Genomic DNA, 12,300 nt, shown 5'->3' with positions numbered 1-12,300 from the left:
ATTTTGCCAAATCCTGACTATGTTCTAGCTGGACCAATCTAAGTGGAGGCTGGAGGACCAGAAGTCGGGGCTGGGGGGCCTGTCTGGAAAAGGAACCCTTCCTCACTGACCTGAAGCTGGAAAGACCTTGCTGCCAAGAAGTGTGCCCGAAGGTGAACTCATCACAGAGAAGGTGTCTGCTCCAGAACACAGAGCCAGGCTGCGAGCCTGGGAACAGGAGGGTGAGCCCTGGGGAGGGGGCTCTGCCAGGCTCAAGGGGTCTGCAGGTGCTGTTCATCCCAGCGCTGGAGGCCTGGGCACTCAATGGGCCACCCCCACAGGAGGGCCTCCCCAGTGCGCCCAACCCTCGCCCTCTGCATTCTGGTCCTTGCTATTAGGGTGGGCGGCCCCAGGCCCCAGAGCCACACCCCACCTGCACGCGTCCTTCCCAGGTGCCCAAGCTTCCCCACCTCAGGGTCATGCCCCTCCTCTGCCCAGCGCCATGGGCTCTGCTGGGAGGGCCACTGCACAGATGCTCAGGGCCACTCCTAACCTGTTCCTCAGTGAGGAGTGACCAATGGAGCCACTGCCGCTCCAGCTCTCTGCACCACCTGGTCGTGGGCAATCAGCCCCTCACCGTCTCAGACACCTTTGGAGATACTGGATGGCTCCTGACTGGACCAAACAGAACATGCCACCAAGTTCAAAACCAGAGCGACGAGACCTAGCATCACCCAGCCCAGCCTTCCCTCCCAGGGAGCGTCTCAGAATTATCCCTGCAAGGCTGGGCCCCCCGCCCTCTGATCACCTCGGACCACCCTTTCTCGTGTCTTCTGCAGCCTCCAAACACGAGGACATTTCCTCCCCTCCCTCGGCATTTCTCCCTGTGCCCTGGGGAGCCCCTCACCATGGCCACCCTTCTCTGAGTGGGCTTACGGTCTGCCTCCCTCCCCACCACCCCCAACAAAACAGGCTGAGCCGGTGGGAGTCTGGGGGTTGAAGTGACAGCAAATGACTCTGCTGCTGTTGTCCTTTGTGGTATCTCTTCTATCGAGTCAGGGATTACTCAGCTGTTAGAATTTAGGCCTCATCCTTATAAAGCATTACTCATCAGAATCAGGGTGCTGTCAGGAACCCTAACCCTTGAGGCACAGCCCATCTGTGACTGCAGACCACCCCGCAGCACTCCGAGTAGCAGAGACAAACAGCTCTGTGGTCCAGACGCAGATGCCGACCTTAAATGTGGAAGGAAAGGAACTGATGCTTTTAAGTGCCAAACAATCATAAACTAAACCAATTAATGGTGATTATTATTAAATATTCATAATTTGGATGCTTTAATATGACTCTAGAAGTTGTAGCTCTAGTAATTTAGACATGTTGGATACAATAAGCACATCAAGAAGTCTCCGAGAAAGAATTAGACATGCACACCCTCTGCCCATCCAACCACCCTCTTCCCTCTACCTGCCACCCACCCATCTGCCCACCTACCCACCCACCCAGTCAGCCACCCATCTGCCCACCCACCTACCCATCCCCTTACCTGGATTCCTACCCACCTGAAAGTGCCAGGTGCACAAGAATGATGACTCAAATGCAATAAAATGATAATATTTGGGGAATCTGGGTGAAGGGTTTATTGGAATTACTTGTACTATTTTGCAAACAATTTCTGTAACTCTAATTATTTTAAAGTCAAACGATTTTTAGCCCTAGAAGCTCACAGCCTCGAGCAGGGGGGTCCATGCCGCCCCTGGCCCCTGTCTGGACGCCACAGTCTGAACAGTGGTGGGGGGGCCGGACCAGAAGAGTCAGGGTGGCCACCGCGGTCAACACACCAGTCATCACCAGAATTTCCACCCCAGAGAGCGGCCTGCGGCTACTCCACCACCTGGCACCCAGGACAGCAGGTGATGGTCGGTGAGGGGCCGTGTGGACCCCAAGTGCTGAGGCCTGTCCTCTCAGAGCAGCTGTCAGAGGCCCACCTTCCGGGAGGAGGTGCCCACTTGGCCCCCAGTCCCCGAGGTCAGGGGGCTGCACCCTCCACCTCTGCCAGGCCTGGGCAGACCCCACCCGCTCCCTGCTCCTTGACCTTGACCTTGACCTCTCTGCTCCCCTGGTGTTTCTCCGCCTGTGTCACGGTGGGTCCTGGGCACCTCACATGGCTGTCCCCACACGCACACATTTGCTGCAAAAAGCACTTTCCTGGAGTAACAGGAACATGCTGGCTTTCAATCCCCCAGAAAAACCCCTGAGCTGAGGGCACTGTAGTAGATATAATGGCCATCTGAGTTAAATTCACCCATTCCGGTCCATTTCAGTTCACTGATTCTTCACTCTTGCCATGTCCTGTTCGACCACTTCCAATTTGCCTTGATTCATGGACCTGACATTTCAGGTTCCTATGCAATATTGCTCTTTACAGCATTGGACCTTGCTTCTATCACCAGTCACATCCACAACTGGGTATTGCTTTTGCTTCGGCTCCATCCCTTCATTCTTTCTGGAGTTATTTCTCCACTGATCTCCAGTAGCATGTTGGGCACCTACTGACCTGGGGAGTTCCTCTTTCAGTATCCTATCATTTTGCCTTTGCATACTGTTCATGGGGTTTTCGAGGCAAGAATACTGAAGTGGTTTGCCATTCCCTTCTCCAGTGGACCACAGTCTGTCAGACCTCTCCACCATGACCTGCCCATCTTGGGTGGCCCCACATGGCATGGCTTAGTTTCACTGAGTTACACAAGGCTGTGGTCCGTGTGATTAGATTGACTACTTTTCTGTGATTATGGTTTCAGTGTGTCTGCCCTCTGATGCCTTCTCGCAACACCTACCATCTTACTTGGGTTTCTCTTACCTTGGGGTATCTTTTCATGGCTGCTCCAGCAAAGCACAGCTGCTGCTCCTTACCTTGGATGAGGGGTATCTCCTTACTGCTGCCCCTCCTGACCTTGAACGTGGAGTAGCTCCTCTTGGCCCTCCTGCGCCTGCACAGCCACCACTCCTTGGACATGGGGTTGCTCCTCAAATGACCATTATATCTACTACTGCGGGCAGGAATCCCTTAGAAGAAATGGAATAGCCATGATGGTCAACAAAAGAGTCTGAAATGCAGTACTTGGATGCAATCTCAAAAATGACAGAATGATCTCTGTTCGTTTCCAAGGCGAACCATTCAGTATCACAGTAATCCAAGTCTATGCCCCAAACAGTAATGCTGAAGAAGCTGAAGTTGAATGGTTCTATGAAGACCTACAAGACCTTTTAGAACTAACACCCCCAAAAGATGTCCTTTCATTATAGGGGACTGGAATGCAAAAGTAGGAAGTCAAGAAACACCTGGAGTAACAGGCAAATTTGGCCTTGGAATACAGAATGAAGCAGGGCAAAGGCTAATAGAGTTTTGCCAAGAGAATGCACTGGTCATAGCAAACACCCTCTTCAAACAACACAAGAGAAGACTCTACACGTGGACATCACTAGATGGTCAACACCAAAATCAGATTGATTATATTCTTTGCAGCCAAAGATGGAGAAGCTCTATACAGTCAGCAAAAACAAGATCAGGAGCTGACTGTGGCTCAGATCATGAACTCCTTATTGCCAAATTCAGACTTAAATTGAAGAAAGTAGGGAAAACCACTAGACCATTCAGGTATGACCTAAATCAAATCCCTTATGATTATACAGTGGAAGTGAGAAATAGATTTAAGGGCCTAGATCTGATGGGTAGAGTGCCTGATGAACTATGGAATGAGGTTCGTGACATTGTACAGGAGACAGGGATCAAGACCATCCCCATGGAAAAGAAATGCAAAAAAGCAAAATGGCTGTCTGGGGAGGCCTTACAAATAGCTGTGAAAAGAAGAGAAGTGAAAAGCAAAGGAGAAAAGGAAAGATATAAACATCTGAATGCAGAGTTTCAAAGAATAGCAAGAAGAGATAAGAAAGCCTTCCTCAGCAATCAATGCAAAGAAATAGAGGAGAGCAACAGAATGGGAAAGACTAGAGATCTCTTCAAGAAAATCAGAGATACCAAAGGAACATTTCATGCAAAGATGGGCTCAATAAAGGACAGAAATGGTATGGACCTAACAGAAGCAGAAGATATTAAGAAGAGGTGGCAAGAATACACAGAAGAACTGTACAAAAAAGATCTTCACGACCAAGATAATCACGATGGTGTGATCACTCACCTAGAGCCAGACATCCTGGAATGTGAACTCAAGTGGGCCTTAGAAAGCATCACTACGAACAAAGCTAGTGGAGGTGATGAAATTCCAGTTGAGCTATTTCACATCCTGAAAGATGATGCTGTGAAAGTGCTGCACTCAATATGCCAGCAAATTTGGAAAACTCAGCAGTGGCCACAGGACTGGAAAAGGTCAGTTTTCATTCCAACCCCAAAGAAAGGCAGTGCCAAAGAATGCTCAAACTACCGCACAATTGCACTCATCTCACATGCTAGTAAAGTAATGCTCAAAATGCTCCAAGCCAGGCTTCAGCAATACGTGAACCGTGAACTTCCAGATGTTCAAGCTGGTTTTAGAAAAGGCAGGGGAACCAGAGATAAAATTGCCAACATCTGCTGAATCATGGAAAAAGCAAGAGAGTTCCAGAAAAATATCTATTTCTGCTTTATTGACTATGCCAAAGCCTTTGACTGTGTGGATCACAATAAACTGTGGAAAATTCTGAAAGAGATGGCAATACCAGACCACCTGACCAGCCTTTTGAGAAACCTATTTGCAAGTCAGGAAGCAACAGTTAGAACTGGACATGGAACAACAGACTGGTTCCAAATAGGAAAAGGAGTATGTCAAGGCTGTATATTGTCACCCTGCTTATTTAACTTATATGCAGAGTACATCATGAGAAACGCTGGGCTGGAAGAAGCACAAGCTGGAATCAAGATTGCTGGGAGAAATATCAATAACCTCAGATATGCAGATGACACCACCCTTATGGCAGAACGTGAAGAGGAACTAAAAACCCTCTTGATGAAAGTGAGAGAGGAGAGTGAAAAAGTTGGCTTAAAGCTCAACATTCAGAAAACTAAGATCATTTCATCTGGTCCCATCACTTCATGGGAAATAGATGGGGAAACAGTGGAAACAGTGTCAGACTTTATTTTGGGGGGCTCCAAAATCACTGCAGATGGTGATTGCAGCCATGAAATTAAAAGACGCTTACTCCTTGAAAGGAGGGTTATGACCAACCTCGATAGCATATTAAAAAGCAGAGACATTGCTTTGCCAACAAAGGTCCATCTAGTCAAGGCTATGGTTTTTCCAGTGGTCATGTATGGATGTGAGATTTGGACTGTGAAGAAAGCTGAGCGCCGAAGAATTGATGTTTTTGAACTGTGGTGTTGGAGAAGACTCTTGAGACTCCCTTGGACTGCAAGGAGGTCCAACCAGTCCACTCTAAAGGAGATCAGTCCTGGGTGTTCTTTGGAAGGAATGATGCTAAAGCTGAAACTCCAGTACTTTGGCCACCTCATGCGAAGAGTTGACTCATTGGAAAAGACTCTGATGCTGGGAGGGATTGGGGACAAGAGGAGAAGGGGACGACAGAGGATGAGATGTCTGGATGGCATCACTGACATGATGGACGTGAGTCTGAGTGAACTCCAGGAGTTGGTGATGGACAGGGAGGCCTGGCGTGCTGCGATTCATGGGGTCATATAGAGTGGGACACGACTGAGCGACTGAACTGACTGACTGAGGGCACGGTGTCTGGGCCGGGCAGGTTGTCCTGGGGAGATCCACAGACGGCCGCTGTGATGCTCCCAGGGCTCCGGGGACCCTGCACATGGCTCCCACAGACCGTCCATCCCCAGGACACGAGCACAGGGTCCCAGACAGAGATCTGGCTGCATAAGGCACAGAAAACAGAATAAGGGAGCCTTCCCCCAGACGCAGGGCGGTGGGCCCCTGGACCACCACCCACAAACAGGGGCCTCCTCCTCCTGTGGGACTCTCGCTGCCCCCCCACTCCCGGAATGATGCAGCATCCCTGGAGCAAGGATTCCCAAACACCAGCTCAAGGTCAGGTCGGCCACCCCAGCACACGGGCGCATCCAGAATTCCGGAGTTGCCTGCGGCAAGGGAGCAGGAGCAGAGGAAGACGGGCGTCTGAAGGGCAGAGTCGGCTTTCGCGTGTTGCAGTTCGACGTTTGAATCTCAGCTCTTCAAGGCACGTGCACAGGACTGCAATCCGCAGAATTCAACGTGCAGTTCCACAAAGTTAAGCCTGGAGCTCATAATAGATTGCTAATCTCCTCTGTCAGTGTTTCCTCTAATTCGATTCCTTTTTCTGTTACTATTGTTATTTATCCCAGGGCTTGTTTTTCTTGTTGCCTGTGACTGCAGTGGTCAGCTTTATCGTTTCTATTAACTTCTGTGTCTCCCCAAAGCTTTATTTCTATGCATCATTTCATTTTCTGTTAAAAGCAAGCCCTATTACAAGTGATACATCTCACACACGGATGTAACCCAGCCTCACCGCTGTCTCAGGTGCCCTTAGGGAGACCCGAGGGCCTCCCAGGGGCCGGACCGGGCTGCAGGCCCTGAGGGTCTCCAGCCAGCGTCTCGGACCCCCGGCGACCCGGACCCCCGACGCCCTGCCTCTCACTGTCCCCTCGCCAGCCCGGCTCCTCAGCAGCCCCTGTGTTGCTCTGACCGGAACCAACGCTCCTGGGAGGTGGCGAAGGTCAGGCCCCAATCTACAGCCCCGCAACCCTGCAGGGAATACACTGGGCCCTCCTGGAGCCAACACGCACGTGTGTGTGCGTGTGTGTGTGCACAAGCTCACTGCAGTACACAGGCACGGAAACAAAGGCCGGCCTCCCGCAGTTGTGAGAGCTGCTGAATTGGACAAGGAGGAGGCGCCCTTTCAGAGGGCCCTAGGGACGCCCCTGGGGGGCTACGCTGTTTCGGAGCAGACGGTGGGCGGGCCCCCGGCAAGCACCGCCCACAGCAGCTGGTGGAGTCACCAGACAGCTAGAATGACAGCTACCGACCCTCGCTGCTGCTGCTGCTAAGTCACGTCAGTCGTGTCCGACTCTGTGCGACCCCATAGATGGCGGCCCACCAGGCTCCCATCCCTGGGATTCTCCGGGCAAGCATACTGGAGTGGGTTGCCATTTCCTTCTCACGTGCATGAAAGTGAAAAGTAAACGTGAAGTCGCTCAGTCGTGTCAGACTCTTAAATCCCGCTAAAGCAAGGCCCGGCTCTCGGCTGCCTCTACTCCAGTTAAGGGTTTTTCAGAAAAGTGTTTTCATTACCAGCAGCTTCTCCCCATGCACAGGGCTGTGGGGCTGCCGCTCCCTGCTGGGAACTTCGAGGGAGACTCGAACCCCGGGGCTCGTCCGTCCTCCTGTCTATCCAAGCTTCTGGAACAGCCCCAGCTTCAACCTGGTGACGCCAAATCCCTCACGAACTGGAAGTGGAAAGTGCCGTCAGAGTGAATGTTCCAGAACCCCAGGGTCCAGTTGGCCATTTCCCAGACTTTCTGTCTTGAAATTCGTTTGTCTCTATTATTTCGATAAAGCAGTTCACCATTGTTGTGAATCACCGAGTCTAATATTGCCAAAATATTGTTCAATATAAAAGACAAAATTTAATGCCCTCCATTACTATCTGGTCCATAGTTTCAAAGAAATCAGATACTTTATTTTAAAGTAAACAGGTATCTCAGTTATGACTTTGCTGGCATTGGGACTTAATATGGGGAAATACCCAAAAACTGTAATAAAATGTGATTTTTCCCTGATTGAAATTGAATAAAGTTTGAAATCTTACAACCAAATCACCATACAAGGGCCACACAGGCATTTAGGCTCAGTTCTTTACAAGCCAGATCGAAGAGGGAAAACTATTAAATCAAAGGATAAAATAATGCCCCTCAGATTTGCTGCAGGTTTGATTATGTTGATCCGCATGATGCTTCCTGCCGAAACAACTTCAGGTTAGTAAACCAACAATGAATGTAACTGGTCTGATGCTATGGGCAACATCTGCCTTCTGGGGAACTAGTGACCAGCAGACGACTGCCCGCACCTCCCGCCTTCACACGACACTGTCTGGAAACCAGCCCACTTTCCAGCCTCTGTGGCTCCAGGGCTGCTGTTCAATAATGCTTAAACGGTTCCTGGCTGTGTCACAGATTTGCACAGTGACTTCCTTCTGGAGCGTCTGTCATCTCAGTACGAGTTCCCCCTCAGGAGCCAATCCGCTGGGCTCTTTCTGTTACATCCCCGGGAGCTCTTTCCCCTTGGACGCTGTCACTGAGCCTGGACCTGCCTCCGGCTGCCTGCTCTGGCAACAGGTCAAGTGCATGCATCCGTGGGGCCGTGGGGACTCTGAGCCAGGGAGGCACAGGGCTGCGGGCTCAGAACACACGTGGCTTTTGTCTCCCCTCCAGCGTGGTGGCTGCACTCATGCCATGCCAGCCACAAGTCAGCACGTGAGTTCTTTTCAGCCATTTGGTGAGTGTACCATGGTGAGTGTGCCATGGTGAGTGTGCCATGGTGAGTGTGCCATGGTGTCACGCTGGGGTTTTATGCCTTACTCCCTAACGAGTAACACTTTAGCCCTTTTTGCTATTTACATGCTGTCTGAATATTTTTCTTTTCTGAAGGGCCTGTGTAAATACTTTATTTGCTGTGCGTGTATTTGAGCGATTTGTAGTTCTTCGTTGGATGAGATACTTTGACGCGTGTAAGTATATAGAGATAAACAGATACAGACAAAGCCTCCTGTTCTGTGACCTGCATTTTCACTTTCTTCGCTGTGTCTGTTGATGAGCAGATGTTCTTAATCACAGCGTCGCACAGGTAGCAAGCCTGTTCCTCATGTTTATCAAGTGTGTGCTTCCTGCTTAAGACGCCTTTACCTCCCAGAAGAAGGAAGGCATTCTCTTTGTTTTCTCCTTAAATCTTAACTGCTTCCTCGTCCACGTGTGGACATGCAGTACACCTAGAATGTGAATTTGTTTTTGCATAAAATGTGGAAAGAGCCAGAACTTCACTCTTTCCCACCTTGAACCAATTAGCACACACATTTTATTTTTAAAACGTCCTTTCCGCACAGCGAGGCGCCACCGTGGCCTGGATCAGGGGGCGGTTTCTGTGCCATCTGTCTGGTCCTGTGGTTCCATTTGTCTGCTTTTACATCAGCATCGTGGTGCTGTGTGCTTAGTCACTCAGTCGTGCCCAACTCTTCGCAACCCCGTGGACTGTAGCCCGCCAGACTCCTCTGTCCATGGGATTCTCCAGGCAAGAATACTGGAGGGGGTTGCCATGCCCTCCTCCAGGGAATCTTCCCCATCCAGGGATTGAACCCACACCTCCTGTGGCTCCTGCATGGCAGGCTGATTCTTTGCCGCTGAGCCACCAGGAAAGCACACATCAGCATCACACAGTCTCAGTCACTGTTGCTTTGCAGGAAGTCCTGCAGCTGTGTTCTCACACGCGCTCTGGCTCTTCTAGGCCCTTTGCATTTCTGTGTTGTATTAGTTATTTGTTGCTGGGAAACAAACCACCCAAAACTCAGCAGTGTAAACACCCTCACTTATTATCTCTGAGCGTAAATCAGGAATCCAGGAGTGGCTTCCTTAAGTGAAGCTAACCTCAGCGCTTCAGAAGTGACACTGTGCCCTCACTGGAGAGGGTCCCTGTGCCAGCCCACCTTGGTGAGGGCAGGGGACGGGGGTGGCTACAGGGGGGGAGTTGGGGGTCCCTGGGTCATCTCAGAGGCTGATGACCACACACATTGAGTTCAAAGTAAGCGTGTTCATTTCCAGAAAAGGAATCAGCTAGAATGTTGATTAGAATCGCACTGAATTTATAGTCAGTTTGAGGAAGATTGACATTCAAAAACCGTGTGGCCTCTCGCCCCACTCACCTTTCATTTCCTTCAGCTGAGATTGGTTCTCAGTGCACATGGCATCCACATACCGCTGGATACTGTTTGCACGACTGGAAAGGCTGCTATCTTAGGATTCTGTTGTCTGTAGCTGGTATTGAGAACTACAAGTGATTTCTTAATATTGATCTGTATCCATATTTATTTGGGGAGTTTTTAAATGTATTCTTTCCTTCTCTGTACACAATCACATTATGAATTTTATTTCTTCCTTTCAAATCCTCAGGCATGTTTTTCTTGCCCAGGGAACTGTTGAACAGACATGGTGGCAGTGTTACTAACTCACAAGTGCTGTTCGTGGCTGGACAGCTATCTACTCTCTTTATTGGACTGAGGAGGTTCCCTTTGGTCCCTAGTGTCGGTTAAAAGATTTCACAATGAATGGAGTTTGCATTTTATCAATACTTTTCCTGCGTCCATTGAGATGGGGTTTTCTCTTTCATCTGATAGTGTTGAATTACATTGACTTTTTAGCTTTAAACCACCCTTGTTTTCCTGGAATAAACCCACTGCATCATGATATATTGGCGTTTCTATGTAATTTGGCCAATTTTTGCTTAGGATTTCTTTGTTTGCTATTGTGAAAGAGACGTTTCCATAATTTTCCTTTATTTAAAGTCTTTGTCAGGTTTTGACATCAAGGGTAATGAGGCACCTCAAGTTTCACCTCCCCATATGGAGATTCGAAGCACAGTTTTTCAAAAGCTGAACACTCAATTCTGGTTTCTCAGTATTTCTTACTATCTCCCATATGTTCTGAACAGCTGCTTTTCCAATAAGCAGCTTTCCATTTTTAAAAAAGGTCACATGACATGCACTGCCTAAGAGAATTTAAAGAATGAACTTAAACCTGACAGCAATACAAAAAGATCTTCATGACCCAGATGACCACGACAGTGTGATCACTCACCGAGAGCCAGACATCCTGGAATGCGAACTCAAGTGGGTCTTAGGAAGCATCACAATGAACAAAGCTAGTGGAGGTGATGGAATTCCAGATGAGCTATTTCAAACCCTAAAAGATAACGCTGTTAAAGTGCTGCACTCAATATACCACCAAATTTAGAAAACTCAGCAGTGGCCACAGGACTGGAAAAGGACAGTTTTCACTCCAATCCCCAAAAAAGGCAATGCCAAAGAATGCTCAGACTACCATACAGTTGCACTCATCTCACACGCTAGCAAGACAATGCTCAAAATTCTCAAAGCTAGGCTTCAACAGTACGTGAACCAGAACACATAGATGTTCAAGCTGGATTTAGAAAATGCAGAGGAACCAGAGATCAAATTGCCTATACTCATTGGATCATAGAAAAAGCAAGAGCATTCCAGAAAAATATCTACTTCTGCTTCATCAACTACACTAAAGCCTTTGACTCTGTGGATCACAACAAACAGTGGAAAACTCTTAAAGAGATGGAAACACCAGACCACCTTACCTGCATCCTGAGAAACCTGTATGCAGGTCAAGAAGCAACAGTTAGAACTGGACGTGGAACAACAAACTGGTTCCAAATTGGAAAGGAGTACATCAAGGCTGTATATCGTCACCGTGCTTATTTAACTTATATGCAGAATATATCATGTGAAATGCTGGGCTAAATGAAGTACAAGCTGGAATCAAGATTGCCGGGAGAAATATCAATAACCTCAGATATGCAGATGACACCACCCTTATGGCAGAAAGTGAAGAGGAACTCAAAAGCCTCTTGATGAAAGTGAAAGTGGAGAGTGAAAAAGTTGGCTTAAAGCTCAACATTCAGAAAACGAAGATCATGGCATCCAGTCCCATCACTTCATGGGAAACAGATGGAGAAACAGTGGAAACAGTGACAGATTTTATTTTGGGGGGCTCCAAAATCACTGCAGGTGGTGACTGCAGTGATGAAATTAAAAGACGCATGCTCCTTGAAAGAAAAGCTACGGCCAACCTAGACAGCATATTATAAAGCAGAGACATTGTTTTGCCAACAAAGGTCTGTCTAGTCAAGGCTATGGTTTTTCCAGTGGTCATGTATGGATGTGAGAGTTGGACCAGCAAGAAAGCTGAGCACCAAAGTATTGATGCTTTTGAACTGTGGTGTTGCAGAAGACTCTTCAGAGACCCTTGGACTGCAAGGAGATCAAACCAGTGAATCCTGAAGGAAATCAGTCCTGAATATTCATTGGAGGTACTGTTGCTGAAGCTCATACTCCATGTAGGGAGATTCCGTGTAGGGAGACAAGCCCTCCACCCTGTGCACTTATTACACCTCGTGTGCAGTAAGTCGGGGGCAGACAGTGACACAGAGCCCCCACATCCCAGAGGGGCTCCACAACCCATCCGTGGGTCCACCGTGGGGGACACTGACAGACAGCCCAGGGGCGGGATGAACTGTCATGTGGTCC

The sequence above is a fragment of the Bos mutus genome, chromosome 3 (assembly GCF_027580195.1).
Source record: "Bos mutus isolate GX-2022 chromosome 3, NWIPB_WYAK_1.1, whole genome shotgun sequence".
Taxonomy (NCBI): Eukaryota; Metazoa; Chordata; class Mammalia; order Artiodactyla; family Bovidae; genus Bos; species Bos mutus.
This window is presented reverse-complemented; position numbering follows the sequence as displayed.